Source organism: Syngnathus floridae, chromosome 22, assembly GCF_059516105.1.
Source record: "Syngnathus floridae isolate MCC-2025c chromosome 22, RoL_Sflo_1.0, whole genome shotgun sequence".
In the NCBI taxonomy this organism is placed as follows: domain Eukaryota; kingdom Metazoa; phylum Chordata; class Actinopteri; order Syngnathiformes; family Syngnathidae; genus Syngnathus; species Syngnathus floridae.
The window spans coordinates 4,200,609-4,227,104 of record NC_142434.1 but is presented as its reverse complement, the minus strand read 5'-3'; the positions used below and the strand labels follow the sequence as shown (position 1 = coordinate 4,227,104).

General features: G+C 43.5%; 2 long non-coding RNA genes across 3 annotated transcripts in view; one reads left to right on the top strand and one right to left on the bottom strand.

Moving 5' to 3' along the window:
• The window catches only part of LOC148379325 (uncharacterized), a 28,794-nt gene extending 3,524 nt beyond the window's left edge, over positions 1 to 25,270 (bottom strand). Inside the window, exons 1-5 of the long non-coding RNA XR_015855419.1 lie at positions 25,223 to 25,270; positions 23,943 to 24,112; positions 9,853 to 9,929; positions 6,133 to 6,203; positions 5,822 to 6,057 (exon numbers count right to left, since the gene is read on the bottom strand). This is a non-coding gene — a long non-coding RNA (uncharacterized LOC148379325). The remainder of the gene's footprint in view (positions 1 to 5,821; positions 6,058 to 6,132; positions 6,204 to 9,852; positions 9,930 to 23,942; positions 24,113 to 25,222) is intronic.
• LOC148379326 (uncharacterized) lies at positions 21,468 to 24,907 on the top strand. 2 transcript variants are annotated; one of them, XR_015855421.1, is made up of 3 exons: positions 21,468 to 21,613; positions 23,967 to 24,231; positions 24,329 to 24,907. It is a non-coding gene; the product is annotated as an uncharacterized LOC148379326 (long non-coding RNA). The 2 variants fall into 2 exon arrangements; XR_015855420.1 differs by having other exon boundaries at positions 23,967 to 24,907.
• Positions 25,271 to 26,496: the final 1,226 nt, after the last annotated feature.

Genomic DNA, 26,496 nt, shown 5'->3' with positions numbered 1-26,496 from the left:
GGCAAATTGAAATGACATCATTATGGAGCTTATCTCAGGCCCGAGAGCCACACAGGAAGCGCTCATTTGTTTAAACAGTCAAAATGAGACACTGAGGACAAAGCCGAGCAAAAAATGTCACAACGCTAATTGTGTTGTTTGTTTGATGACGAAGAATTAAATCGTTATGATTGGATTCAAAAATGAAATCTCATTTCAACGCTAAAACGCTCGGAAATAAATTTCTATTTCCTACCCGGAATAAAAAAAAAAATGCGATATTTCAACACAGACCAAATTGGTGAGGTCAAGAACAGTCCACGTATTCATCTTGAAAAATCCGAGTGAGCTTTTTAATCCTGCCGGCTTTCGACTAAGACACCTGATCCCACTCGGTACCTTTTTGGGTGAGAGCAACTTCAGCTCCTCTTTAGAAGACGAGCCTCGGAGATTCACGCGTAGACATCGATCACGCCTGTTGTCAAGGCCGCGTTCCACCTGAACCCGGTGACGAGCCGTCAGCGCTGCACCTCGCTCTTCACGCTAACCGTTGTTGAAGAGCAGCTTGACGTGTAAAACCCCGTTTTGTTTTTTTCCTCAGCATCTCCCTGACAGGCGGAAAGCCATCAAAAAAGCCATCATTTCTCCATAGTCTGGAAAAGTTAGTTAGGATTTTTTGACTTGCACCCATTCACTACCATTGACAAGAAAAGACGTCCAAAAAAATATTGTGCTGGAAAGTCAGCAAGGATGAACTTGAGAGTGACTGGACGTATCGCAAGGACACTTTTGAAATGTAATTAAGATTAAATGTATTCATTAGTTGGCCGTAAAAGAGGAAGGTCAACTGGAATGAAGGATAAGGACAGAAGACAGAAGAATCCATGTGGACTGAAAACTGGAGCTGATTTGGGAATTGATGAATACATAATGATGGTTCAACTTGGACCAGGCAATCAAAACACAAAAAGAGGAAAGACTTATGTCATGACGATATAGCTTCCTGAGCATCTGACAGTTCCCGGCTGAAAAATACACTGCATTTCAGAAGACGCAAAAAAATACGAGTCGAGGTTTTCTCTTCGTCATCAGTATTCCGAGGTGGAAAAACCTGCAATTGCAGGTTTGAAGATTAATTATTGATTTGATTTCATCTCTAGGTTCGTCGATGTTTAATTCATTTGGTGCTTATAAATTCCAATTGAAAAAGCGAGCCTGTAAATTCCATCAAACGATGCATCCAAAAAAAAACAAAAAAAAAATGGGAACAATTTCCACAAAGTCAACAGCCAGGAGTCGCCAATGTCTGGTCTCCGGTAATAAAAAAAAAAAATTAAAAAATGGACGAGATGCAAATAGGGGTGGGGGGTGGGGGGGGGGGGTGCAAAGCAATTAACACGAGCCTGATTCATATTTATTCATGTGTAGAATAGTGGAAGTGGCAAACGCCCACCTCACTAAGTGCTTCTGAGGTTTTGGGCCGCGGGGGCCAGTTCACAGTTCATCCACACACGGTGAAAATAATAACCGTGATAGGGGAGGAGTATCACGGGGCGATGGCTAAATTGGAAAATCACATCCAATTAACACTTACGACGGGGGCTGTTGAGCTTTGCGGAGAATTGGGGCAATGGGGATCAAAATAACAGGGGATACATTTCTGCGGGGGCGTATTATCTGGAATATTTTCCGTCTCCTATGGCAACAAATTGATTGTCCTAACAAAGCAAAAATAAACTGATGACACCCAGACGGGCATTCCCGTCATCGAATGGGACGTTCGCTGTTTGCCAAGATGAATCCGAGATGAGATGAAATGAACTCCCGGCGGATACGGAAGTTCCACGACGGAGATAAACTGTCGGCGGGACCGTGCGTCATTTTCGCCTTATTGGAAATCTGTCAGCCAGATCACATTTGGATGGCGAGTGGCCCGGCTCGGTTAATTTCCGCTGAGATGGAAGGAAATACTAAACTAGATCTAATGCAGACAAACAGCGTTTAATAAGAGTTAGGAAGCGGACGAAAAAAAAAAAGATGGACGCCGGACCGAATAGAAATGCAGATGAAACCGCCGCAGAGACTGGAAGTGACTTTCCGATCGACCATGTTTGACTGGGTGCACTGGTGGAATAAAGATGAGACCATTTGGTCGTGGAGCTGCTCCGAGTCAGACTTTATCGAGTCTCTCGAGCCCCGAAGGCCATGGTCCCTCTTAAGAACCCAGCTGTTGGGGCTAATCCTGTTATCTCCCATTAAAAGTACAGAGTGGGTAAGGGAGGGAGGGGGGGTCACGACCCTCGCAGGTGAACGCATGACATGTTAGCAAATCCATTTGGCTACGGTCCAGACGCCCTCGTGCTCAGGACCGCCGTTGTTATGGCTGGCAGGTTTTGCCTGGTTGCCGCTACAACTGGCTTCTCCGTGTCAGCACGCTTGGAATCGAGCATGCATAATGTATCAAACATGGAGAAACAACACGCGGGATGCAAAAGACAGCCGTGGGTATCGGACCATAATCGAGTTGGAACAATAACGTATTCGATTTGTACCTCCGTGACGGGGTGTTCCTCCTGTTGATGCCGCAACTGCAATCTTTATTTATTACAACTACAACTATGTCAAAATCAAGTAAAAAAAAAATCCATTATAAGATCAAATTAGATATTTATTTATTTGTATTTATTTATTTGTATTAATTTAAATATTTATTTTATTATATTTTCTAACAGTTATTTTATTATATCTATATTGTGATCTATATTGTTTGTTTTTTATTGTTTTTAAATCATGTTCAAAATAAAGATTCATTCATTCATTCATAAATATTTATTACATTTTGTGTGTTTTTTTCCCTTAATTTTATTTGATTTATTTCAGGTTGACAGATAAGACCAAATTTGATTTATTTGTATTTATTTAAATATTTTTTTATATTTAGTTTTTTTTTTCCTTAATTTGATTTGATTTATTTCAGATTGCATTTCATAATTTTGTGCTATCCAACAGAGGTCTAAAGTCACCATTACCATTTATATAGCTTACACTATCAGTTACAAAGTCTTATTCACGTGTTGTGGCTACTCGTCCCGAGATAATGGGATTCCCGTTAAACCCCTCGCACCTTGTTTGTGACCTCGCCGCCTTTTATGACAAAGTGATATTTCAGGGGATTGGACTGGCCGTGACCTCACATCTCGGAGAAAGGCTTTTACCGGCCGTTTTACGACAGGGGAGGTTATTCCATCTCATTTGTACGTTTGATTGTAGCCCTGCTCGGAAATGGTCGAGATTTAAGGCCGGGTGTTAATAGATGGGACGAAATTTCCAATTGATAGTAAAATTAACCTTTTAAGGGGCATTTAGAATACATTCAAATTTCCTGGATGTGATTTGAGAAGAATATATATTTTGCTTTTGGGTGGCCGGCAACCATAATGAAAGCGGTATTTATTGTGTATATTAAATTCAAATCCGAATACTTCGATTCCGTGGCAGATTTACTACCCGTACTGCATCATAAGTCTTGTTCCGCTGAATCCCGAACATTAATGTAGCAGAAAGAAGGCGTAATACATACGAGAGCGACGACATAACTCAAAGTTTTGTCTCCTCCGCTGGAAAATGATGCGCGTAATTCTGGCAGTTAACGTCTAAATCGAGCCGAGGTATTTTCTCTTGCCACGTTTGGACGAGACGTCCGAGTGCGAATTAGACGCAGCTGTTTGAAGGAGTTTTTGTTTTTCAAAAATGTGGATGTTGAAATTAGGATTGTTTTTTTTTCACGGAAGAAAATATTAACGTCCGATAAAGTCAGCGAGGAAATTTATAGGCGACACAAAGTTGTGTCACGGAGTTCATTTCTCCCACTCTCTATTATTAACCCGTTCACTACCAAAGACGGCGATAGACGTCAAAAATAACATTTTAACCAAGCTGGCAGTGAATGAGTTAACTTGACCCGTGCGTACCCCCCCCACCCCCCACCCTCTCTCTCTCATCACATGCCACACAGGCATGTTTCCATGAAAGCCACACTTGTCTCGTTATGACATGTTTTCCCACCAACTTCATTTGGCGGTCTCAACCCGCTAATTTGATGTGGAAAGAGCTGCTGACATGTCGGGCCTCGGCCAAGCGTGTCTGAGGGGTCGCGGCGGTGGACTCCTTACGGGGCCTGTCGCCACTCCGAAAAGGGCCCGTCACGTGTCGGCTGACTTTTCAACCCGGATCCATAGGTGCCGGTCCACGACTCGGCATCAACTTAATTATTTAGACGACACATGCTGGGTGTTCTCACTAACAGGACTGTCCTCCTTTGTTCCAACATGTGCTCAGCAACATGATGGTATGAATTAAATCCAGAGACTGCAAACTGGTCCAGTATTAAATTATTCATTCGACCAGCGCCCGGCAGGAGCTCCAGACATTTTATTTTTTACAATCCACGAGGGTTGAGTCTGTTCGTTCACTCTTAATGCTCGACTCTTAATGCATGGAAGATGCCCGGTAAGCAATGGCGGAAGTCGGTGAAAAACAAAAGGTTAGCCAGGCGTGATTTGATAATGAAAACTTCCTGAGCAACATAGCAACAGCCTAGCCAATCACAGCCAATCACGGTGCAACGCTTCCCCGAAGGGGGTCAGGTGAGCGGTCCGGTTGTAATCATCGCCTAAAGAGAAATAGCATTAGCTATTCCGTAAAGGGGACACACGATGAACTAGATTCTGTGACACAGAATAGAAATGAGGCAGCCTTTTTAGCACTGTCAGTTTACAATTTAGGGATTCTAAACTTTTGGAAATTTGGCACACAGACGCTGCAAAGTGTCATACCCTGCAGGGATATTTATTCATTTATTTATATTTATTATATTTTATATACATATATATAGTATAGATAATATATTTATGTATTTCTATTTATTTATTTTTATTTATTTATTTTTGTATTTATTTGTTTGCTTTATTCATTTATTTATTTATTCATTTGTTTATTAATTATTTGAATAGGGACAATGCCCATTAATTAACGTTACGTTGACGATGGCGCCTTAACTTCTCTGGGAAAATGGAGAATGGGTTCAGGTTTGGATTTTCGAGGGGCTCGACCTGTCAAGTTGAGCAGTTACCACATCCTAGTTCCACCACGAAAACAAGGCCAGATGTATTATTAAAAATAAAAAAAAGAATAAAGAATCTGCTTTTACTCATTCGTCTTGTAGCCCAAGGCAAGACAAAACTCGGGAGAGCTTCCATGTTGGCACCGACCACCTATTGAAACCAAAATTGTAGCTATGCTGAGCCAAGTGACCCGTAGCAAATGTCACAGTTTGCTCACTTATAATCTCATTTGAAAAAGCGCAGAATGCATCAAATTATCCTCAAAGGGTTAAACTCTCGATGAATACCGGGTTCGATTCTCTGCGAGCGGTATCAGGTCCTGGTGGAACTACAAATGTCGCTTCTGATGTATTACTGCGCATTTTTCTCTGGCTTATCAAAAGCACTTCATTAGCACAATCCGGTCAATGTCTGTACGAATGTGGCCATGTGTATTTGACAGCTGCCGTATAAAAACCTGGACCAGAACCTTTTTTTTTCTTTTGTTTGACTTAATTGTCCATAAAAGCCACAGAGATTGCAAGCGGCGCCATCAATTCCCCACATTGTAAAGGCAACGAATGAACTCCGCCTGGGATCGATGCGGCCGGTTTCAACGCCAATCCAGATGACCCGAATGGAGGTCACAGTGAACTAAGAGACAAAACTAGCTTCCACTAGCCCACTAGCTTTTTTCCGGACCATACAAAAAACAGACAAAGAAGAAAATATTTACAGACCTTTTTCTGGTCTTCCAACTTTTGACCCGTCGACGTCTTGCCATGCTTGCCAGCTTCCGGTACATCCATCCCTGGGTTCCGAGTCGGTAATAATTCCCAAGTTGAAAATCACAAGCCGAACACAATCGAGAGGGGGGGCTACAGTCTGCCAACCAGGGCCCGCGTCCGGTTCGGGCCTTCCGCCGGACACAGGCGATCCATGTTGGTAGACTTCAATCGAACGTTGCACCGGGGAACTTTGGAGAACGACAAACGGTTGGGCGGGTTGGTCACAAAGTCATTGTGTTAAGTTCTTTCGGGATCAGTCTCACGTTCAAGTCCCAGAGCGACGTCCTCAGAGCGTAGTCCACATTTCTGGCTCCGACAAGGAGTCCCTCCGAGTCTGGGGGAAATGAGTAGAGACATGATAGCCTTTGATACAATAAATGCAAATGTTCCCAGCCTCTCGGAAAAGTCAATATTCCCTTCAGAGCACCGCTGTACAAATTTGAGGTTATCTGCATATCAAAGCCGGCCAGCGTTGCCATGGCGCTTAGATGGAGAAGCCTCCGCAACCGATGTCGTAAACTGATTGATTTTGATTGTCGTCTCGTCGATCCAAACTTATTTTTCCACCGAGGGAGGATTGAGTCATTTTGAGGTTGGGTAAACGTGTAACGGAGGGGGTCCAAATGAACCGCAGGATTGGTGGCTGGGCTCGGGTAAATTAGATTCCAACGAGTGCCATTCAAAATGTCTCGTGTGAAGCCAAGGCCAAACCAGCTTAACTTAACCCAACATGAAGGACATGTGGTAAATATGAATGTAATACTTTTTGCCGCTGAGAGCAATAATTGCTAGCAGAGTTTCCCGCACTCCAAATATTGTGCAAATTTAAACATTGCGACGATTCGCAGTAACGGCAAAAACCAAAGAAAGAACAATTGACAAACAGTCGGACATTATTTCCACACACATGAGGACTCTGTTCGAAATCAATTTTGGTTCCACTGCAGCCCAACATAACGACATACGGCGAGTCGATACAGAGAAGCGGCGTGACCGGCGCTAGGCCATTAGAGGACACGGCCGACCGACTGCCACTCTCACATCTGAAGATGCCACGGAACAACAGCATGGTGTGAAATTTAGGCCACGGCGTGCTGGGGCCCTTCTCCATCTGCCTTTTTCCTGACAAGCAACAGCAGGTACAGCGTGACCTTATCAAAGTAGCAAAGGCATGCTAACAAGGAGCGCGGAACTTTTAGCCAACTAGCGCTGTCGAAGAAGCAACGGAAAAACTTTCCGTGAATGCCTCAACGGACTTGTTATAGAAGAAGCAAACCTAATATTATGCTTGGTGATTACATAAACATTTACTTCCCCATGATTGCATTACACGCTAACATAATGCTAGCCGCCGCGGCGACAATACCGCATATGTGAAATTTAATCGACTCAAATGGAACGCCCCGTGATAATGACACTGCCGTAAAATGCAACATTTCTCCCGAGACGACGCTTGATAAAATCAGACAAGATGTCCACGGTATCTTTGACAAATACATGTCGGCGTTTATTGTTTAAGATGGCTCCGACCCGGAATTGAGATCAGCATATTTATGAGAAGCAGAGACTTCAATTTCATCCCTGCTTTGGTGCTCAGTGTTGCCCGTCCCATCTAGAATCTTCCACAGACTGTTAAAAAAAAAATGGTGCCCTTTTCACTTTGTATTCAACGAGTGTCCGCAACTCTCCGACTGGTCAATAAAGTTTGATTCACGAGTCCTGAGGCAATAACTATACAGCGGTCGCTTTCATTTGCCCAGATGTAAATGGCGGTCATAGATCCGGGCCTGATTTCCTCAGGGAGGTAAGGAAAGAGACGGTATGGGCGCGGTTGAAATGATCGCCTGGAGAGGTCAAAGGTGAAACGCGGCAAACGCCTTGCCGTGGCATTAAAATACAATCAGCCGCTAACGGCTGCTTTCAATGTAAACCGTCGGCTTAAGTGACATTGGAGCTAATCAAAATATGATTGGCAGGATATACCGACGATTCCATTTCGGTGGATTTACCGGCGTTCTGGTCATAAATTTTCTAGTTCCGCAGTCCTTGGAAGGCGAGGAGGGAATCGGGAGGAAGGTTAGAGTCGGGGTGAGGGTGGAGAAATGTGCTTAACTGCCGATGCGTAAAAGGAGACAACAGCGCCGTAAACGAATCATTAAATTAAATCGGATTTTCGCATTAATGCAACCCAGTTAAGATGTTAATATCCTCGCAGTTCCCGTCGTCATTTCTCTCCCGGTGTACACACAAATCAATCAGGCTCGACGCATTCATTAATTGCTGTCGAGCAACGCCGGCCGGGCTTCTCCTGTTGTCACGGCAACCCGGAAAGGAGCGAGGCGGCGATGGGAACGCCGATCCGAATACTCGGCTAATCACTTTGACGTCGGCAGCTCATTAGCTTGCGGAGAAATGTTTTCTTCGGCACCGCCTTGTTTGTCGTTTCCATGATCATAAATCGGGATTCTAAAAACCACCGCTTGCCAAATGCCCTTTACGTGGGATTGGATTGGACCGGCTCATCTGACAAGAAGAATAAAAACCCGTCCGGTCGTTTCCATACAAGCTGGCAAATTACACGTTCGATTACACCGAGGCGCTTTGACGCCGCCAAACTCGCTCAAAGCCGTCGGGCGGCGGGCGCTCACACAGAAGCGCGTAATCTTGTGATATTGTGTCGGGATTAACGTCAAATCTCATTATGTGCCGGGAGATGGGAGGATGGGGAAGATCATGGGAAAAGTGCGTGGGAGGGAAGCATTCTCGCTTTTATAGTTGACTATGGAAGGGAAATACACGGAAGGGAGATAAAATCGGGAGTGTGAAATCTCACTTACGCATGAAGACATTTGGGAGGCTGATTTACAGCATCCTGGAATGCGGCGTCCATTTTGCGTACGTTCAACGCGACTGGTCCAAAAAAGGGTCAAAGGTTCAGATCGAGTCTCTTCCCGCCAAACCCGAGTCGGACACGCTTTATAAAACCTCTTTTTACGAGCGACAGATCCGCAAAGATCGTAATTTGCAAAGTGTTGTAAAGTCAACGGGGCTGTGGAGGTGGACGCCGACTCGCGCCGTTAAGTAAAACAGACTGTCGCGCTAAATAACGATTGGCTACGTCGGATACGACTAATTCCTGGATGACGGATTGAAATTGTAAAAACACTTTTAAATCACTTGACAACGACGACGTGGCCAGATTGGCTCTCTGAAGTTTCGCTCGAAGTTTCCTCGGCACTGCAGGATTTCTCATCGGTTTTTGGCGGTCCAACTTCGTGCAACTGAATGAATATGAGCACACACACACACACACTCGAGGCCGGAATGTTTTTTTAAAGGGCGGAGTGAGTTGTCGAGATGCAGGAGGGTGTCGAGGACCCTTCAAGTCGGCTGTATTCCATTAGCCACTCTGTGATGTACGGCTACACACACACACGCACACACACACACACGAGGGAAGATAGTTTCTCCCTTTCTCCTCGTAAAAGCACCCTCCACCCGACTGCCTCTCCTCCTCATCCTCTTCTTCCTCCATCACACACACACCCCGCCTTGGTCGCCATCCATCACGCGGGACTTCCGCAGATGGCCCCGTGGATAACGCATTCAAAGACTCCTCTAGTCTCTTTCATTCCAAACACACACACACACACTCCAGCCCACTTTCACACTGAGCCGTCATCCCGCTAATTCTTTCATCCGCAGCTTTAAGCGGCTCAGCAACCAAAATGAGCCTCCTCGGTTGAGGCAAAGCCCAATTAGGAGACAATTAGCGCTATTAAGGCTACCTGGGAGACCTTGGTGGGCATCTAAAGCTGCTTATGATAGTAGTTGGGGCGGGGAACCCACCGATGGAAGCCTCTAATATCCCCGCAACCCCGATCAATGTGAGAAAAGTGCAGCACTAATGAGCCAGTCGCCCGTCAACATCACACATTTTTTTTTTTTCATAGCAATCAACAAGTTGAAAGCAAACGACTTACCATTACATTTTCAGTCTGTGGAAAAAGTCCAAACCCCCAGACTGGTCCAGCTTCTCCAGACATCACATCTCCAAATCCTGAAGGGATGGGAAGCACACCTTGTTAGCCTCTCTGCTCCGGATGCTAAACGCTTGCATCCTGTTGCCTAAGGAGACGGCGCCCCTGCTTGGGTGAGGGAGACCGAGTGACGCTGCTGGAGTAGTAGTAGAAAGAGGTGGGACGCTCCGAGGGTGGGAGGGGGGAGCAGGGGGGGATGCCGGCGCTTCATATCATGAGTCGTAATCTGCGCATCGGCGTGTTCGCGGATTGGAGGCGGCGAAAGAAACGGATGTCGAGGGAAAAAAAAAAAAAAAAAAAAGGCAGGCGGTGGTGAATGAGAGGAGGATGCAGCATCCTCCCTCCCACCTCTCTCTCTCTCTCGCTCTCTCTTTTTTCCTGGCTTGCACACCCCCCGCCCTGCTACAGATTGCATTGCACTGATGAAATTTTAATGCTTCTTTTAGAAAGAATAATGAACACGCTAGTCCCCGGAGTTGCACGGGAAGGGAGGGAGGGGGAGGTTCAAGCGCACACCTATGCGAACATTTTTTTTTTTTGCACAACACTAAAGCGTACTCCCACACACCTGTCACCATCCGCGCAAACACGCAACCGTTTCTCCCGATCGACAACATCAAACACAGCAGCTGACAGACGCGCGTGCCCAAAACGGAGAGATTGGACCCGTCCTCAAAACGCTCTCCCGGCGCATCCTGGCACTCCCGGTGAAGTGGAACAAAGAGCGGAACAGGCACGATGGGGAGCAGGGAACGAAAGTAGCTTCGTTGGAAGTGTAGTCGAATAGAAACACGGCAAAGAAATTCCCAATATATGACATAACATAACAACATAACATACACATTTTTATTTGCGTATTATTTGTAATGAAATAACATTAAATATTTCTGGAAAATTTCAATATATTTAAAAAAGATCAAAACTAAACCCATGCCCCCCCTCCCCCTCTAGATACGCCCCTGGTTGGGGGTACTGTCGCTTATTTTTGGTAAGGAAACCAAAAACTAAAATTGAAAAATAATTTTTCTTAATGAAATTTAGTGACTTGCACTTGACAAGTGCTCCACATTTATTTAAAAAAAAAAAAAAAAAGACATTTTGAAGCTCCCAGGGAGCCTCGGAGCTATCAAAACGGAATCAGGGAATATTAAAAATGACGAGCATGGAATCGATTTGTGATCAAATATTTAAAGCTGCACAAATGCCAGCAAGATGTCAACAACACAAAAGGTCCTTGTCATCACTATAATGGCCGCCCAAAATGGCCTCTTGGGAGTTGTTCCTATTAAAGAGCACGAGCCGGCATCACCCGCGGCCGTTATCCATTCATCGTTTCTGGAACGGGAGTGCGACGGGGACATGGCTAACCTCTGGTGTTAATTAAACACCATTAACACTCTTCACCCAGGCTGTTCAACATCCAAGGAGAAGCACATTGGAGCATCTCTGAGTTGTGAACGGACACGAGGAACGGCGTTCTGACCGAGCTCGTTTACAACCAGATCATGTCGAGACGGCTCACATGATGAAGGCCAGCCACCTCGATAATAGTCGGGGGGGAGTGGGAGGGGGGGGTTTGACGATTTTGCATCATCGCTCATCCATCTCTCCGGCGCCCCGTCAAGTGGTTACATCTCATTTGCTGCCAATCCATCTCGCCGACACCGGTGAGCATACGCTTGGGGGTCAGGGGTCACGGGCGTTTGATGGAATTAGCATCTTGAGGGCGACGGAGTACTAATTCACTTAGTAACCTGCTAGTCAACAAGTGGAAATTTTGAAATCCTTCTGACCAACCAACCAAAATTCATATTTCCCAGATGGTTTGGTTCCAGTCAACAGATTGAGAAGGCTTATTTCCGGAAGTTTGCTTTTTAAGGTCGACACAGGGCGGTAACTTGAAAGACAAAGGCTGGACGACATAGCGCGGCGTCTACGATTACCGCCGACTAATTACGTTCACCATCTGCATTCCTTCGCTAGTAGTGGCCTTACAGATGTTCCCTCGCGGTACGTCGCGCGCAATTAAATCCGACAGCTTGTCCACCCGTCGGCTTATGTGATCGGGTTCGATGTGAGCGGATGAAAATTTGCTTGGGAATCCCGTTTTGGACGAAGATTCATGAGCAATGCAGAAGAAAGGATGATTAAGTGTTCGGAGGCACAAAGAAATGATTTATTGCATTCTTTGCCAACAATTGCATCAATGGGGATGCGAGGTTATGAGCTTTACGGGGGGATGGGCCGGCGTTTAGAAACCGTTAGGACCAGGAGAATAGAATAAAAGCATGATTGGCTCGTGCTGTCGGCAACAAGGGGGCCTATTCCCATAGAGAGGCTTTTGCGTCTCACCCCCCTCCCACTCCCCACCATTATGCACAAGGGGGGAGAAACCAGCAAGACTCCATATGAATAAATGCATAGGCATGAGAGTTAAATTGGCTCCCTTGGCGGAGAAGGTGGGAATGCTGGTATTGGTGGCGGCATACCAGTGATAGTGAAGAAATTACCAGTCGGATTACACCCTCGGTTTAGTTAATGAACGGGGAACATGAGAAAGCGTCTCGGCTTTAAAGTCGTGTTTTGCTGTTCGCTGGTAACGTGCAAAATTTAGTCAGCGTAATGGGAGTCGAAATTAAAAATAAATAAATGAAACTAAATAAATAAATAAAACTCAATGAATAAGCCCAATTGAAATGTGTCTAAAAAAAATAAATAAATACTCCCAGATGCAGAACATTTTGGAAAAATTTATTTAATTGCTGGATGGAATCAAAGCAAGGGGTATTTTTCTATAATTGTAGTGGAAACGACAACAAATACAAACTAATAAAAGCTGCATGGAGAAAATTAGCTTTGTGATGAATAATTTACAATGCCGCTTAAATACCTCAGAGAGGGGGGCGGGGTGGCTATGTTTGAGTGTCACAACAGTAGGTGCGTGACAATTTCGATTAACACTCCCCGCGAGAATGGTGAGGGAAATCGAGCAATCTGCAGTACTGTACTTTATTGAATACATAGTGATAACATAATTGAATAGAAAGCCAAACACAAAACCACGAGCGAACATTCCAGTAGCATGTGACGGATTTCTTAAGCTGACAATAAGAACAAAAGGCAGCTACGATCCGTTACGCTCCCGTCAACAAATATGACAAATTCGTGGCAGGTGCGCACGACAACATGACACGGGACCGCTTCTAATGCGTGTCAGCGTGCCTATCAAGCAAAACCAACAGCTCAAAGGCTTGTTTGGTGGAAATTAAATTCCGGCGCAGGGGGCGGATTTACGTTTGATTTTAAAGCCGGCTAATTAAATTGCCATGCATGGCCATGCCACTTAATTTACTAGCCCCTGTGCTAATCTATATAAAAAGAGCCAGACTTCAAACACGTGGCTGCAGGTTTGAGGAGGAGATATTAAGATGAGGAAACACATCAGATTTTTTTTATTATCATTTATTATTATCTTATATATAATTGAATAATCAATTTTTTATTATTATTTTATTTATTATTATTTGCATGAAATAATTAAATAATCTATTGCAGCCTCATTTGAATATTAAAGTGGGCGGTTGTCAACACTGACAAGGCATCATCGTATTTATTCGACATGAAGTCACACCTCGGAATAGCAACGAGGTCACGTTATGGATTTTTTGCGGTTAGGTGGGGCGCTCATTATCGCATACCTGCTCCAGTAATCTTTAGTCCGACTACGTACCCCCCCCTCCTCTGTTTTTTTTTTATATTCATGAGGGTGCTTGTTTTGCAGAGTGCAGGGTGGGGCCGGGTGACGTTAGAGGGGGTTGGCGTGCACCAGCCTGATCAAGATGACGGCATGTTTAAAAATAGTGGCATGCCGTCATGCAGAGGTGGTCTCAGGAGGAAAGGGGGTTGAGGATGGAGGGGGGTGTGATTGTGAATTGAGAAGCGCAGCATGTTCTCTCTCATCTTGCAGATGAAGGAGGTACCAGTGTTCCCAGTACGAGCCGAGAGGGACTAGATCAGTCAAAATGCGCGGCTGCCGGCGTTCCTCTTTTGTTTGCATTGTTTATTCCTACTTTGGTGGTCTCCGGGAAAAAAACGCGTGTGTATGGATTTAGCTATTTTGAAAATTATTACAACGCCACAAATCTAAAGTCATAAAATGGTTTAAAAAGGTCAGCTGCTAGCATTTTGTGACATTCGCGACACATACTGGCATTTGGTAGCATTTAACACAACCACATGATTTTAAAGTCAAAGTGGTGTGGGGAACACCCTTAAGGGACACTTCATTAGGTACAGTGATTCCCAACATTGTTTGCTCAGTTTCTGTGTCATTTAGGTTAATACAGAATGCTAGCTTAGTTTGTGTTAGCGTGTAATTTAAGCTAACACGGTTAATGAGTCAGGAGTGAATTTTTTTTTTTTTTTTGGGGGGTAAACAGTTTAACTTTGACTTCTTATTCCTCATGAATATTATCAATTCACTGCACAGAACTGTGAGAGCTAGCCCGAGTAGTTTCCCCGAAAATGGAGGCATTCAATTTGGCATGAAAGCCTGCATTTGTTGCCCTGTTTCCGGAAATCCAAGCGCAGCTCGGCGTGGAATTGAGAACATTGCCAGCGGGAGCGGAGCTGGCCAGAAAATGTAAATCGGAGGTCTCGGAGCTTTGTCAGCTGTATACTACCGACGGTAATAACTCTCCAGGATTCTCATTCTAATGATATGCTTGGGAAACTCGTAACTCTGCGTGTAGTTTGCTTTTTGCTGTGTTTGAACAGATTAGTCACTAGCCGACTGCCAAAAAAAAATTGAAGCTATCAGCAATCTGAAGTACATACAAACAAATTGTCCAGAAAACGGACTTAGACAACTGTGATAGCAATTTGCGTCGATATGAAGCTAGCGCTTGCATCATAGCTCAAATATCCTTTCAAATCGATTATGTTTGCGCTGTCGCCAATAACACTGAGCCCTGAAGGCTCGGAGGAAATCGTTGACAACGATGTAGCACATTTGAGCTATGACCCCAGCTAACCCGTTCAAAATCTCTTTTGTGTATTGGAATTGATAATTATAATAAATAATGATATATATTAATTAAGTTATACTCATCTATATAAATGGAATGCAAAAAACACACAAGAGCCACAATGATTATTAATGGAAAAACTAATGGATTATTAAATTTAAAATCATTTTTGATCAAACAATTAAAATTGTCTGTTGAATTAAAATAAAATAAAAATCTCTTTTTTTTTATCATGGTTATTTTTAACGTTACGAACCAAACCAGTCAATTATTTTTGAGTAAAGTGGTGGAGATTAAGATTTATCCGACTCATTGACAAAATAATCGGCAAATGAATCGATGATTAAAATAATCGTTACTTGTAGCACTAAAACTATTCTAATCATACAGGGCCTGTTTCTTTAAGAATTTTGTTGGATTTTATACAAAAAAATCAAACCAGTTTTTACATGACCTACAACTTGACTGTGAATTCTAATCTCTTAATCATTTTCATGACAAAATACGGCCTTGTCTGTACAGCGCATCAGTTTTACTAGTACGCCGTGATTTGCGATTGGCTTTGACAGCTTGATAACACGCTGCTTTGGCAGGAATAATCGTACAGTGTTCAAAACACAATATATTTTTTTTGTGAAGCAGGCACATAAAAAAAAATAAAAAATTCCATTACAGCAGAAAACGGGAAAATGGGTTAAATAATGGAAGAGCACCTACGGCAACATATCATTCCCGTAATAAGAAGACACCTCAACCCTGCTCGTGGGCCTTGTTGCCTAGTTCACTTTCGAGTCGTTAGCGAGGGGAGACCATTAGCATTTTGCTGACGCGAGGCTCTTCCGACAAAAGGCTCGACTACCGCTCTTAAGTTGCACGTCCACGAACTTTGCAAATCTTTCATCGCGTTTCCACTCGAGCGCTTCGGTGATGATGAGGTCATCCGCCAGACAGAGATTCGAGTAGCGCTCTGGTCTTTTTTGGTACGAGAGAGCCCCTTCATACCTCGTCTAAAAAATAGATGAAAACCAGCCAATGGTTGGGAATAGTAATTGGCTCCCCGGTGGCTGCCTTGACGCTGCTTCCAATTCGACCAAAAAAAGGGAAGCCGATTGGATGTCACAGGCGGTTTGTAGAACGGGAAAAAGGAAGCTAAATCTTCCTTTCATGCCGAGTCGCCGTTTGTATGCCTGTCCACATCCGAATGCGGCGGACGGCCACGGAAAAAAAGAGGTTAACGGAAGAATCAATCGGGCGGCTTTAATTACTCCGAACGGCGAGTGGTGCGCGCCGGCGTTCTCTGACAAATGGCATCGGCTGTAATTGGCTGATAAAGAGCCAATTAAATTGGATGTGAGCGTCAATTGCGGCGCTCCACAAAAAGTTTATCGGGACCCGTGCTTTTAATTCAAATTCGATTCAATTAATCGGTTAATTCTGCTTTTATCAATTCTGAAGTTCAATCTTTTTTTTTGGGGTTTGTGGTTCTCCCAAAAAGTATTTTGACTGACCTTGCCACTGTGTTTACTTAACAAATCCATTTCGTTTGAATCTGAGCGCCGATCAATAACAACGCCCAAATGAGTAAACGATTGGTCTGCTTTGTTTGGGATTCGTTCACCTTGACATGTGAGCGACGTAAGTTGAGAGTTGATGATCGGCAAACATGGACGGGACCACAAAGTGATTCACTTTTTTTTTTTGGTGGATCTGAACACAAGCTGGAGTTTATCCGTAAAGTGGCCATTGTACAACTTTGTCGCCATAATTGGCAGTAGGATAAGGTGTTCAAACGACTCGGGGAAAAGCTCCGAGTCGAGTCACTCTTCCAATTAGAGGTGCTCTGGTCACATTCACTTTGAACAGATGTGAGCGATTAAATCGTCCTTTTGCTTAGGGATGTACGCCGGAAATCAGCTAGATCAAATGTTCACGATTCATGCTAAGAATATTTGCAGCCGAAATTCTTGTCCTTGGCCGTGACCTGGATTGCTTGGAAATAAACTGCATTTTCAGTCAAGAGGCATCCTTGGATATTCCTGGCAATACTCGTCGTTATTCTTCACTATAAAAAATACATATGATGTAATAAATAAATATATCAATCAATAAATAAATAGATAGATAAATAAATAAGTAAATAAGTGAATAAATAAATGTGTGAATAAATAAATAAAATATTTTTGACTAACACCAATATTAGTTGCAAGTTGATTATTTTGATTTATGATTCATGTCAGCCATAAAAAAACAGGAGTACAAAGTGTTTTGACATTTTCTGCCGCACTCATTTTCTAGTCCGCTGGAAAGCCACTTCACACTGATTTAGCGCCGAATCAGCAAACCACCTATAAATATCTCACGGCGGGAAAAAAAGAAATCCCTGGCATAAGCAGACCCGCGCGCATTAGCTATGCAGGAGGCAATTAGCTAATTATGTAACCCCTGTCCAACTTTGTCTGTGTCTGCACGGCGGCTGTTTCTCGCTTTTTGTCTCGACGTAATCCGTGGTTTTCTGTGTCGCTGCCAGTGCCGTAATTACACAGCCAGATAATTGCCTGCATGCCGCAGGACAAACCAGCAGACGACGGCGGCTGCGTGGTGCAGTACCGGGAAGTTCCTCAAGGCGGGATGGCAGATCTGCGACAGATGACGTATTAGTGATATCTTTAGCTTTATGGAGCTTCCTCAAACAAACTTGCAAGCAAAGTAAAGCACGTAAACAAAGTAAAACGTGTGTTGACACATCACTTATTTTAGCTAGCATGCTAGCTAATGCCGCGCCTTATGTAAAGGTGGTTTGTTTCATTTCAGAGCCTACTCTACTTGTACACGGAACACACAATCACAGCGAGCGCTGTTTAGCATGATCAGCACGTCCTATAGAACACCTCTAATAGCCTTGGGTGGTCTGCTAAGTGCTTCTCTTCTAGCATTTGTATTCAAAATGCATGTGTTCACTTCCTTTTACGCCACGCTGATAGCTCATGCATTTTTCAAACGGCAGACTTTTCCAATATAGGAGTGGGATGCTACTAAAAAACGAGATTAAATACGACGATATGTGCTCTGAATGTGTTGCTATCCATAAGGGTGTTCCGCAGGGTTCTGTACCGGGGCCCTCTCCTATTTGTTGTTGAGGTTTTTTTTAATTAGCAACAAATTAGCATTTTTATTCTGATGACACTTTTATTAACTGCTATATATCAACTTTTTCAGGCTGTTGAGTTTCTTGAGAAATCTTCGCTAGCTGTCATGAATTGACTCGAAACGTGTCAACGCTGGTGACGTATTCTTTCGCAACCTCAGCCCCGGCGTTCCAATCCACAAATCTCCAGAGCCGAGCGGTTAGCATGGCTACAAAATAGAAGCTCCCCAAATTCATGTATACAATTCCACGCCTGTCGACTGAAATTAAGTAACTTCTCCCGCCGGGTTCCAAAAGCAACAGTGAATTGTAAAATGTAGCCGACTGATGCACTTGGAGGTTTCTTTGCCTTTATCTGACATCTGCCTTCCATTACTCATAGAGAGACAAGTACCTCCAAGTAGAATGAATATATATTTGGTGTATTTTTTTTTTCAGGGCATCATTGTCAGACTGATAAAAAAAAGACGTGCAAAATTTTTTGTTTCCCAGCAATTCATCCTCACACAGTAGGAGCTCCGGTGTATGTCGTACACTTTGTTCCCAGACAAGATATTTAAAGTTTCCTCGCTGCCTGCAGATCCATTAATCACGTGTAGCGTGTCTATTACTGCCTGTTTATTGTGGCCTCTTTATTCCACACGGAGAAGCTTGGCTGCATAAACTCTCACATGTGCGACTAAGTCATCCGTCATGTGCCTTGTTTGCACGCATTCTGTTTTTTCAAAAAAATAATTAGAAAAAAATTGTTAGGTTTCTGCTGAGATGAGTTAAAAAAAACGGAATGCGTATTTTAAGCTGCTCAAAGTAGGCCAGGTTTCCCCTGTAATTGATGGACTGGCCTTATTTCTTATGTTCCTCCTTAATGAGGAAATATTTTAATGGATAATTCAACTGCTCTGGATCTTCAAAAAACGAGCGGTGATGCAAAAAAAAAAAACGTAGCCAAGGTAAAACTACGTAGACTAAAAAACCCAAAAGACGCAATGCGGTCGGTATTTAAAATGACGGACGGCAATCACGGGAAAAACATAACGAGGTGATAAAAAAAAAAAAAAGCCCCCGAAGGCAATAAAACACTGCGACGGGTTAAAAAGCCAAAGAATAAAAATGCGGATTAAGACAGGGAATGTTCGGTGCAGTGTTGATAAAACATCTAATAGGAAAGTAGTAATTGGTATTTTCAACGGTTTGTGTTATGGATTGGATTTTCCGAACGACGGCTTACATTCATCGACTGGACTGGTTGATGATGTGTAACTTTAATTTGCTAGCCGTATGGATCGGCCATTACCCTTGACCTTTTGGTGACATCATTTCAGACCTGTGCAACAGGGGTCGTTTGTTATCATGTCACACTTAGCCAAAAAAAAAAAAAAAGCTGACGAGATTCTAAATAGAAAAAAACTATTAAATCCTCCTCCATCTGCCTTCGCTCCCTCACTCGACTCGGACGCTCCACAAACACAAACACACGCGAGCGAATGATCAATGGTAAAACCAGCGGGAGGTCCCCCACGCTGATGATCCCGCCAGTCTCCTGCGCCGATCTGATTGATGACCTCTGACCTTGCGAGCGGTGACCTCGTGGGCGTGTTGGAGATGAACGTAGCTTAGACGAAACAAGTCTGGGGCAAACCTGCCAGTTCAAAATACAACGTCTAAAATCGTCATTGGTAGTGAATGGATTGAAATGTGCCAGCATCCCAACACTTGTCTACTGCAGCAATTTGAAATTTAATTAAGTGATCAAAGGCGGCTTCTCTTGATGAGCACGCACACACACGGGGGTCGTAGAAGTGTCCTTGGCAGAGGACGTCCTGATGATGTAAACGTTTAGTGACAAGGGGAGGGGTGAAGCAGGTTTCAACGCTTCACTGACTGCATCATCAACAAATTGTGCCTGCCCGCAAATACGATTTGGCCCCCCCGCTGTGTTTAAATCTCATTTCTGGTATTAAAAAGTGTATAGTGTGGCGGAAACGCAATTTTACCCGCCTTTTTTTATTTTTTTTTCCATAGCAACTGTGACGCTTACGATTCGCAACCATGGGAGACAATCTCCCGCATTTGCCTCACCCGTTTACCGTCGTCGTTTGTCTCGCGTGACACGTCTGGCAGTAATGTGGCGATCCGTCAAAGGGACGGCGGCGTGGCGTAAATCATCGGCAACGCTCCACGAGCTCGCTGTGTCGCGGCGGCTGACGGTGAACGAGGACAGAAACAAAGCCTAACTTTTCATGCTTCTTAACTTTCTCTCATTATTCAGCAAAAATTCAAATTCAATCATCTCGACCTGCCGAGCTGGATTTGACCTTTTTCCTTATCAGACGGACCAAAGTCTAATTGTCTGCCCTGACATTTATTCCAGCAAAGCTTTTACTGATTGGTCGCCATTTTTAGTTTCCATTTTTAGGCTGATTCAGTTACCTTGGCATTTTTTAGGTGGAAACCTGACCATCTATGCTCCTAGAGGGATTTGATATACGTCTAAGAGAGATGCCGGGAGTCTAAAAATGTCCACTGGAATCAGATACACGGCGAGGCGGTGCGGGGATTTGATTTTCGGTGTCTGCGGACGACACCAAGAGGCTTCAATCTCAGCTCGGGCACGTCGAGGAATCCATCAAACACTCCTCTGCCGTGTAAGACAGTCATATGTTAAGTGGGGGAGCCACAAAGGACGGGGAAATGTCCTTGGGAGCGTAAACGGAACCTGAGAAGGTTCGGTTTTATATGTTGCGCCATTGTTAGAGTTGAAGTTTTTTTTTTTTTTAATCAATACACACAAATCTGTGAAAGCCACTACGCCAGCCATGTCGTCATTTAGCCTTGGCAGCTAATGATGTCACCATTACTCCTTTTCTTTTTCATTGGAAAATCGCTACACATTAGCTCAGGAAGCTTTACAGGCATTTCCTAGAGCGGTGAGCCGCTTAACTGAGGAGGTGGGGGGGGGTTCAAATATATATTGAACTGGTCAATACTCATAGGGGCTCACTTTTAAATAGCAAAAAAAAATGGTGCCAACATCACACTGGAAATTTTGAAGCTTACATTGCAGCAGGCACAAAATGTATAAAAAAAAAATCATAATTTGGATGGGAACATGACTGAGAATGAGAATTGGACACCTCCATTTTACATTTAAAGGTCACAAATGATCCTCATTAAGCACACCTCGTCCCACCCGGTTAAATGGCATCAATAAAAAATGGAACTCTACATGAAAGGCCGCAACTAACCTTTATTACATTATGCATCAAAGGAGCACAAACACCCTGTTGTTGCTCGGCTGCCTTCAATAAAAAGCTCAGCGAACCCACCATGTCCTTGACAAAGCCTTTTGGGGCCGGCGATCAAAAAAAAAAAAAAACGTTATGTTTCGGCTCAGCGGCTTGACCCGCTCGTCATTCCCTCCTGTTTTTTTTTCCAAAGATGCCCGATGGGAACGTCGAGATCAATACGGAGGGATAAAGCGGCCCACCTGCAAGCGGGAAATCCAGAAAAGCAAAATGGCCATAGTCACATGGTACATTTCTATCCAATGTTGGATTCCGACGTCCCACCGAGGCATTATTAATAATAGCCCAGCTTACCGTAATAATCAATAACTATGTACCGTGCTAGCTTGGGCGCCCGATTTCCTACTCGCTCACAAATTCCACGCTTGGTTTCACCTTGGGAGGACAAAAACGCTGGCGGCCTTAGCTGTGAGGGATCACTTTGCCTCGGCACGAGACAAAAGCGCCGTCGGCGCGACAAATAATGTCATGTAAACAATCCTCAAGTGTCTTCGCGGAATACCCCGAATACATTTTGCTGATATTATGGATTCAGATATATTTCGAAGCTTTGGTATTATTGTCGCATGCAAAAAAGGATTAACGGCTCCGCGGCGAATGTTTGTTTTGCCGGCTCATAAGTATTGACGGTCGCGCCGCTGACTCAAGCAGTTAGTCAGCACGCTCACGGGGCCCACTCTGTAGAGCGATGCCTTGGTTGTCAGCCAATAGCTTTTGTAAAGCCCTTTTTTTTTTATCAAAATATGACATGGATGAACCCTTACATAAGCATCAATGGAAAAAAAATAAATAGTTACCAAGTTACAGTCGACTGTAGCATACAATTCAATTATGCTGCCAAAAATAAAACGACAGTTGAGCTAGCGAACGGAAAACAAAGCAATCTTCTTCTCAACACGTCGAAATCTGCATGCGGGCCTCCCTGAAGTAAAATGAACTTGGTTAACCCTCGGAACCTCACGATTTATGCCAGCGCCGTTCCTTTGGCCCGCAGCTAAGCCCCTTCGCAATAACCCGGCGCCGCTTTGATTGCGCGATTGATGCTGTGCTTACGTATGTTTTTACAAAAGAGGGGGGGGGGGGCTTGCCTTCACTCGGCATCAGCAACTTTTCTGGTTTGAGGCTACGAAATGAACCTAAAGCAGGTCATTCTTTCTGTCCGCCGTATTTGGTTTCTGCTGTCCAAAGCTAGCTTAGCGCTAGCTAGCTAGCTGCCGGTACGACACAAATCCTCCTGTGTTTTGCCGTTACCTGGAGGTTAAAGTCAATTATTTTAAACTCCACCAAGCCCGTAGGGGTGAGTCACAAAAAAAAAAAAAAAAAGCCAACTGGCGATGGTGGTTCTTAATTAAAACGAGAGTCACAACGGGAGGGTTGTTTTGCATGCAAGGCTAGGAAGGGGGATCCCATTCCATCGTTATTGAATTTGCTAATCACGCCTTTGAAGTTTATATGGAGACTCCTCATGTGACTCCGACTGGCTTCTTAAAGGGTACACGCGTTGTATTTTTTATTTTTTTCCGGTGGTTGCCGTCCACTGTAGACAAGCGTTTTCATTTTTGCCTGCTGCCACTCACTCACTCACACTGGGAGGCTGTCAAAGGAGTCGGCAAACAACTCGGCGTCATGACAAGTTCATTCAGCTTCCACTAAAAGCAACTTCACACGGCATCAATGTCAAGCAACCGTGGCGACGAATAATTCCCCGCTCATTATTTCGGATTCTGCCTGTTGGTTGGCTGCATTTTTTTTTTACAATGGGATGAGTTTCAATTCCTTTGAATGGCATCCACAAGTAGATTTCTGGGTTAGCCAGAATTCAAGTCAGAATAATGCATGCGAGCAAGAAAGCAAATGTTGAGATATTAATTTGAAGATGGAAGCGGCACTTAGAGTCAGCGACTTTAACCCACTTTTAAAAAATGGCTGCGTTGTCAATCGATCGCGTCGTTGCTCTCCCCCAAGACAGTTTAAAGCCTCATCTGCGGCGCTAATTTAATCGGACGCTCAGATGAATGAACCATCTTCAACCGCCATTGATCGCAGCGAGATGTAACCAGAAGCGGACAGGCCACGCGAACGGTCCGCCTCTTTGACAGGAGTCGAATCATGATGGCAAAACACTCCCAAATACCCCAAAATAAAAAATACAACAAACGTGGTGCCCACACTTACCTGTTGCATCATCTGAAACATCAATTTAAAACATTCCAGAATTACGTATGCAAAAAAATAAAAACAAATCGGTTTCCTATATCGCCGCATTCAGACAGAATCAATACAGTGAATCACATGAGGCATCTATTATTGAAAATGTTGCGAGGAGGCTCAGTGATACTAAATTCCATCCTAAAATGAAAACATCTGCATACATAAAGTTGGATGCATGCAAAATCAGCCACTCTTGACTCACACATATTTGAATGAAACTCATTTCATGAGCATTTAAAGCAGTTTGCTATTCAGCATCACTTTGCACCTTGCACAGTCAAAACACAACGTGATCATGTTTTCATCTCACAAATTGAACATGAAAATAATCATAGTCAGGCTTACCGAGTGTCGTTTTCCTCCCTGCAGCTCTTTATTTCATCCACAGCAGTTTTTACGTCAGATTGAGCATCAAGTCTTTTTCCAAATGTGCTCCCGGAGAGTCGGAGGGGTGGACAGCGAGGTAGCTGTCGTGCCAAATGGAGCTCCGGGATGGGAGGATGCAGCCTTCCTCACTGCAAGACATCCAGAGTCTGTCTGAGCGCTCGCAGCATCACAGGGCATGCACATACGCTTTTTAGCCACACGGTGGCAGTGTTGAACTCTGGAGTGGAGCTGCCAAAATGACATGATTGTAATTTTTTTTAATAGTAATAACTTGAAAATTCCAATATTCTTTTCATGTAATTTCCTGTTGGAGTGCATGTAAATTTAGATTTTTTTGTTTACAGTGATGTCATATTTGGTGTGACAAATGGTAACCAGGCAAAAGAGATGGTAAGACAAAATAAAAAGAAGCAATTTGCAATGAGTGCACTACAAATTGATAGTGTTTTGCTCTCCTAAGTGAACCATAGCGACAGCCACAGGATGTTTGGCAAGAATAGAAGTGTTGCTTTCATATCCATTTATGACAGAATGGTGCATTCAATGGGATTCTTTTGGAGGATGTGGTCGCCATGGGAACCACCTTGATGGACACAAAGCGATGAGAAAGGGCCTTTTGACAAGATTGGATTTTACCCCAATCTACACCTGAACACACATATTCATTTTGTTCTTACCTGTGTCAAAGAGAAAAATAAATGGATAAACACCTTTAGAAAATAGATGGGAAAAAAAGAGGGGACCTAAGATTGAACCTTGTTGGACACCATGAATTTTTGCTAGATAAATATTGATTCTCAACTGCTCCAGATGATGTTTTTGAATAGTTTTGAAAGATTACAGTAATCAAAAACCACCCGCGTGAAATCCGCGAAGTACGGTCACCCCCATTTTGTGTGTGTCAATAAATGTATATGAAACCACTTAAGTGCATATTTTATCATTAGAATATAATATAATTGTTTCAAACATGTAAATAATACAATAATAGTATAAATAACAGTTTGTAAAAATATTGAAAATATAAATATTACACGTGTAACAAGTTAACAAGAAGTGCCGGGCAAGCTAACGAGTTAGCGGAAAGATGCTAATTCGCGATCGTGCTAACGCGCGAAAACGAACCTCTAAAGTAATGTAAACGAACATTTCAAGCAATACTAAACTGTCCTAAATATTAGAAATTATTCATTTTATTCATTTCATCGTTCATTTATCTGGTTAGGAGACCCACTTACATCGTCAATGACTCCTGTACCACTTACCGACATACGTAGTTGTACACGAACGTAAAACAGGAAGTGGTATAGCTCGAAAACGGCCTTCAAAATAAATCAGCCTCCCTCATATCAAAACACGGCTGAATAACATTGATAACTTCGAGAATTCTTCACACATACTGTAAATATATTTTTAAAAACTTTTATTATTATATTTTTTTATAACAAGGTACAAGTGTACATACTGTAAATATGTTTTTATAACTATTTTATTATTATAACAAATTTTCTATAACAAGGTACAACATTGAATATGTTTTTAGAACTCTTATTATAATATTTTTTTATAAAAAGGTACTGTGTGGGCACTCTTTGCGTTCTGCTAACAGCGATAAATGATCCGCGATGCAGCAAGGGATTACTGTATATATTTATCACATGATAGTATTACTAAAAGGTGACTTGAGTCATCCCCACTAAAAAAAAATGGATTAGCGCATATCGTTGCAGCAGCCCTTAATGGACAGCACGAAACGATGTCAGTGAATTTCCCCTAACAAGAATTGACAGATTGGTCATAGGCAGGAATACAAATCAATGATCTGGAAATATGAGTCATGGGGAAAAATAATACAGCTGTATAATAATGTTTGGATATGATTGGTGCTCTCCATCAGCGCTCTTTTGAGCGGGAAATGACGCTGCTCGGTCCTCTCATCAGCAGCCTGATGTGATGTGATTTCAGCAAACAAGCAGAACGTAAACAATATCAGAAGAAAACAATTTGATGCAATTTGGAGCCCGGCTAGGCAGCCAGCTGCTTTTAGCTTTTTACGTGTGATGAATCTGTAATGGAGGAGAGCCGGAAGCCTGCAGGAGGCTCAGCTCGTTGGATTCGGCCCACCGCCGCCGCCGCAGTGAAACGGATCATCAGCTTGTAGCGCTATTTCTCAACTCATTTGCACAGCGGGGGGGCTCCATATTGAATCCCAAATACTACCTCCACTGTTTATACCCATTGGCCGTTATTATATATATTCTTTATTACTCTATTGTGAGCTGGAAAGAACACAACAAAATGGTGCCAGATTTATTTTTCGACCTTACGCATGGGTTCCGAGTTGGGTGCATGTGTCAGTATTTACATCTTGAAGTCTTCTTGATGTGCCGTGTGTTGCGCGAGTGCCAAGAGAGACGGCGTGGGAGGAAACGAAAGGATGAGGCGGTAGGACTTGAAAGCCCCCGGCTCCTTAAACACGAGCTAAGAGGTAAATAAAAGCAGCTCAAGTTTG